The sequence below is a fragment of the Trichechus manatus genome, unplaced genomic scaffold, assembly GCF_000243295.1.
Source record: "Trichechus manatus latirostris isolate Lorelei unplaced genomic scaffold, TriManLat1.0 scaffold00244, whole genome shotgun sequence".
NCBI classification, from domain to species: domain Eukaryota; kingdom Metazoa; phylum Chordata; class Mammalia; order Sirenia; family Trichechidae; genus Trichechus; species Trichechus manatus.
The window spans coordinates 1,724,692-1,730,353 of record NW_004444180.1 but is presented as its reverse complement, the minus strand read 5'-3'; the positions used below and the strand labels follow the sequence as shown (position 1 = coordinate 1,730,353).

Here is a 5,662-nt window from a genome sequence, read left to right as displayed (position 1 = left end):
CTCAACAAGGGTCTCCCACACCCTCCATGGTCCTACTTCACCAAACATGATGTCCTCCTCCATCTCAACAAGGATCTCCTTCACCCTCAACTGGCCCTCTACTTTGCCAAGCATGATGCTCTCCTCCTACGATTGATCCCTTTCAATGACATGCCCAAAGCAAGTGAGTCAGACAATGTTCTGTTGTGATCCATAACGTTTTCATTGGCTAGTTTTCAGAAGCAGATCACCAGGCCTTTCTTCCTAGTCAGTCTTAGTCTGGAAGCTCCACTGAAACCTGCCCACCCTGGGTGATCCTGCCTGTATTTGAAATAGCAGTGGCCTAGCTTCCAGCACCACCAAAATCTGCCCTAGTCCATCCCTTCACCTGACCTACTCGGTTCCCACCCCTTCTTACTTACCTAGGCTTGCCGTAACAGAAATACCACAAGACTAAGCCCCTTTTACAGATGTGACAACTATGGTATGCACCCCCAGAGAAATAGCTGCACTGGAGGCTGGGAGCACAAATGGTGTTCACAACTAGGGAACAGATAAGTCAATTGCCGTACATGCTTATGCTAGAAAACTGTGTATCAGAGAGAAGAAAATGGACTGGGCTTATATAAGGACATATGGCTTCAGTTTTACAAGTGCTCAGCAGGAGGAAGTAAGAAACAAAATAAAGCTTGTAACACAATCTGTGTGTTGATGAAAATAAAAAGCTACACACCTACACTATATATTTTTCAAGGACGTACACATGTATACTGGGAGTCCTGGCAATGCAGTGGTTAAGCTCTTGGCTGCTAACTGAAAGGTCAGCAGTTCGAACCCACCAGCCACTCCTTGGGAGAAAGGTGTAGCAGTCTGCTGCTGTAAATGTTTACACCTTGGAAACACTTACATAGTTCAAACCATTTGTAGGAAGTTTACTGTTGCTTTCTGTATTATGTTGTCATTTGGAGTGTTGTTTGCTTTGGTTTTCTCCCTCCTTTCCTCCTTCCTCCCCTTCTTTCCAAGGTATACTCAATATTCTTCACCAACACCATAATTCAAAGGCATCAATTCTTCTTTGGTCTTCCTTATTCCTTGGCCAGCTTTCACACGCATATGAGGTGATTGAAAACATCATGGCTTGGGACAGGCATATCATCATAGTCTTCAAGGTGACGTCTTTGCTTTTCAACACTTTAAAGGGGCCTTTTGCAGCAGATTTGTCCAATGCAATGCGTCTTGATTTCTTGACTGCTGCTTCTATGGGTGTTGGCCGTGGATCCAAGTAAAATGAAATCCTTGACAACTTCAATCTTTTCTCCCCGTTTTTTATGATGTTACTTATTGGTCCAGGTGGGAGGATTTCTGTTTTCTTTATGTTGAGGTGTAATGCGTACTGAAGGCTGTGGTCTTTGATCTTCATCAGTAAGTGCTGCATGTCCTCTTCACTTTCAGCAAACAAGGTTGTATCATCTGCATAAAGCAGGTTGTTAATGAAACTTCCTCCAATCCTGACGCCACATTCTTCTTCATATAGTCCAGCTTCTTGGAGTATTTGCTCAGCATACAGATTGAACAGGTATGGTGAAAGGATACAACCCTGACGCACACCTTTCCTGATTTTAAACCACTCAGTATCCCCTTGTTCTGTTTGAACAACTGCCTCTTGAGCTATGTACAGGTTTCTTATGAGCACAGTTAAGTGTTCCGGAAGTCCCATCCTTTGCAAAGTTATCTATAATTTATTTGATCCACACAGTATGCTCAGCATACAGATTGAATAAGTATGGTGAAAGGATACAACCCTGATGCACACCTTTCCTGATTTTAAACTGTAACTTTAATTATTAAAGTTTTAAAAAACTGAATATTAAAGAAATTAAAACAATAAACGATATTCTTTTTCTCTATGAAATTGACAAAGATTTAAAAACTAAATGATAATGCTCACTATTGTCAGCTGTATATACAGCAGCAGCAGTCATGAACAATCTGATCTCCCCAAGGAGATGAAAGGTGAAATTAACTAAAAAGTATCCCTGTGTTAAGGTAATACGAGGTTACAAAATCTTTGAAAAAAATCAAGCTTCTTTAATAGCATGGGTAAAAGCTCAATATACAAAACTTTTACCCAGAGATCATCATTTCAAAGGAAACATAGCTGTACAGGTGTGGGCAAGATGGGGAGAAATCCATCCCAATATTAGACACAATTACCATCGTGTGGTAGGATTATGACTATTTGAAGTTCTTTCCTTGTATGTCTGGGTTTCTTTTTTTCTACAATCATCTTGTATTTTAAGCATCAAAAGTAATATAAAAATATAAACGTAAAATAAAGAAAACAAAAATCCTCACAACTGGACCAATAAGCAACATCATGATAAATGGAGAAAATATTAAAGTTGTCAAGGATTTCATTTTACCTGGATCCACAATCAACACCCATGGAAGCAGCAGTCAGGAAATCAAACGATGCATTGCAAAAGATCTCTTTAAAGTGCTAAAAAGCAAAGCTATCACTTTGAGGACTAAGGTACATCTGACCCAAGCCATGGTGTTTTCAATCACCTCATATGCATGTGAAAGCTGGACAATGAATAAGGAAGACCAAAGAAGAATTGATGCCTTTGAATTATGGTGTTGGTGAAGAATATTGAATATTCCATGGACTGCCAGAAGAATGAACAAAAATCTGTCTTGGAAGAAGTACATACAGGATGGCTCCTCAGAAGCAAGGATGGCAAGACTTCATCTCAGCTACTTTGGACATGTTATCAGGAGGGATCAGTCCCTGGAGAAGGACATCATGCTTGGCAAAGTAGAGGGTCAGCAAAAGACAGGAAGACCCTCAAGGAGATGGATTGACACAGTGGCTGCAACAATGGGCTCAAGCACAACAATCAAGAGGATGGCGCAGGACAGGGCAGTGTTTTGTTCTGTTGTACACAGGGTCGCTATGAGTCAGAGTCACCTCGATGGCACCTAACTACAACAATATTAATCGTATTTTCAAAAGATGGTGCCCATTCAAGGGAAGGTATTTTTTGGGAGGTGGTGAGTGAGCTTGTGAATAACCTGTCCTCTGCCTGTCACATCAGGGAAATGGAGAGGGCAGGTGACCAGGTTAATCATAGGGTCCCACTCCAACGGGGAAGTGGCCAAATTTGGAAACCTAAGAAAGTGAGTGTTGGGTGGGCCAGTGAGAACCTGGCAGTGTCCTGCAAACATAAACACATGTTCTGGAAGTACCGTACAGGGTCATGACAGAGGCACCGTGTGGTCGGAGGAATCTGGGCAGGGATACAAGGCCAGGGGCACAGGACACTCCTCACAACACCTTTTCCTGCAAACCTGTTCCTCTAACCAAACCCATCCTCAACTCACTAGAATCATGGGCTGCTGTGGCTGTTCTGGAGGTTGTAGGGGCTGCAGTTCCAGCTGCAGGGGCTGTGGGGGCTGCGGCTCCAGCTGCTGTGTGCCCGTTTGCTGCTGCAAGTCCGTGTGCTGCTGTATGCAAGCCCGTCCCTGCTCCAGTTGTGGCTCGTGGGGGCCGCAAGGGGGGCTGTGGCCCCTGTGGGGGCTGTAAAGGGGACTGTGGCCCATGTGGTGGCTGTGGTTCCTGTGGCTGCTCCCAGTTCAGCTGTTGCCAGTCCACTTGCTGCAAACCCAGCTGTTGCCAGTCTAGCTGCTGCAAGCCCAGCTGCTGCTCTTCAGGCTGTGGACAATCCTACTGCCAGTCCAGCTGCTGTGTCCCCGTTTGCTGCCAGTGCAAGATCTGAGGCTCTGGCCACAGACCCAGGTAACTCGCAGTTTCAGATTTCTTAGCGTATGTTCCAGGCTGCTTTCCATAGCCCTGAAGCATAGGCCTAATATCATCAAATCCTCCAGAATATTCTGTTCGCAGTCACCAGAGCTGGGGATTCAGTAGTCTGGCTGCAGAGGGGCTCACATCATGTCCATCATCCTTCAGTGGGGTGTCCTGTCCCCACTCCCATCACCACCCTGCAGGTGGGGCTTCAGGCTCCTCACTCCGTCCTCAACATCACAGCCTCTGTAGAGTCCCAAGCCTGAGTCCTCAGGACTCTTCCCCACCAGGGGCTCCTGGGCCGTCCCCAGGTCTGTAGTCCCTCCCAGCACCAGCCCCGACACCTGCTTTCTTGTCTCCTTGTACCTTATGGCCAAACTGGGCATCATGAACTCTTTAAATAAACACATTCTCTCTGCACAAGACACATTCTCATGGTGTATTTTTCCCAGCTTGTGTCTAGTAAATAAAATCCACCATCTTTGGCTACACTCTGGTCATTGTCCTTCTCCCAAATTTCTTGCTTCGTTCACTTTCTTATTCATTCAGACACTGAGATAGACCTACTGCATGCTATTGATGGTGGTGGTTGTTGTCGAGTCAATTCTGACTCATGGCAACCCCAAGAATGCAGAGTACAACTGCCCCATAGGGTTTCCAAGGCTGTGATCTTTTGGAAGCAGATCACCAGGCCTGTCTTCCAAGGCATCTCTGGGTGGGTTTGAACTGCCAACCTTTCAGCTCGTCGTTGAGCACCTAACCATTTGTGCCACCCGGGGACTCCTCCACTGTGCACAGACCCCGTGTTAATCTTAGTCCATAAGACGCATGACACACCTGTAGAGAGAAAAGAAAGTTGAGAGTCCACAGTGACCAGACAGCATGAAGGGAACATGACAGAGGGTAACTCAGAGCTGTCTAAGGGCAGAGGAAGTGACCCCCAAGGTGGGGGAGGTGAATGGAGGGAGAAGAAGCGAGGGAGATGGGAGTATAAATATATAGAGAGAGATTTATATCAAGGAAGTGGCTCTTGCAGTTGTAGAGGTTGGAACATCCCAAGTCCGTGGGTCAGGATGGATGCTTGTCCTGATTCACACAGCTGCAGGGACTGGCGAACCCAAGAGCAGCATGTCAGAGAACAGGGCTCTGGCTCATGGGCTGTGAAGATTGATAAATCCCAAGGTCGGCAGGCAAGATGGCAGGTAAGCTGCTACCTCAAGTCCCAAGAACCGGACGTCAGATGAACAGGAGCCAGCTGCAGGATCCAGAGCGAGCAAAAGCCCACAAGCCTTGTCAGAATGTCCACTTATATTCAATGCAGGCCACAGGCCCAAGGAAAGGCACTTTCTACTTACTGGCTGCGCACAGCAGATCCCATCATGAAGATGATCACATTACATCAAATTTCATCATGGAAGCAATCACACCATCATATGACTGCCAAACTACATCATAACTGCCAAACCACTGAAAATCATGTCCCAGCCCAGTTGACACACAACCCTAACGATCACAGAGGGAAATAGGTGGAGGGAGATGGATGGAGGTAAATGGATGAGGGAAGATGGGTGTAGCAGAGATGGATGGAGGGGAGATGGATGGAGGGAGATGGATGGAGGGAGACGGATGGAGGGAGATGTGTGGAGGGGAGACGAATGGAGGGAGATGTGTGGAGGGGAGATGAATGGAGGGAGACGGATGGAGGGCAGATGGATGGAGGGGAGATGGATGGAGGGAGATGGGTGGAGGGGAGATGAGTGGAGGAAGATGGATGGAGGGAGACGGATGGAGGGAGATGGGTGGAGGGGAGATGGATGGAGGGAGATGGGTGGAGGGAGATGAATGGAGGGGAGATGGAGGGATGGAGATGAATGGAGG

The 5,662-nt window shown here is 46.6% G+C and overlaps 2 pseudogenes; one reads left to right on the top strand and one right to left on the bottom strand.

The window, feature by feature from the left end:
* LOC111819010 (uncharacterized) overlaps nt 1-3,804 on the top strand; it is a 13,977-nt pseudogene extending 10,173 nt beyond the window's left edge.
* Nucleotides 3,805-3,945: 141 nt separating this feature from the next.
* LOC111819009 (uncharacterized) overlaps nt 3,946-5,662 on the bottom strand; it is a 6,932-nt pseudogene continuing 5,215 nt past the window's right edge.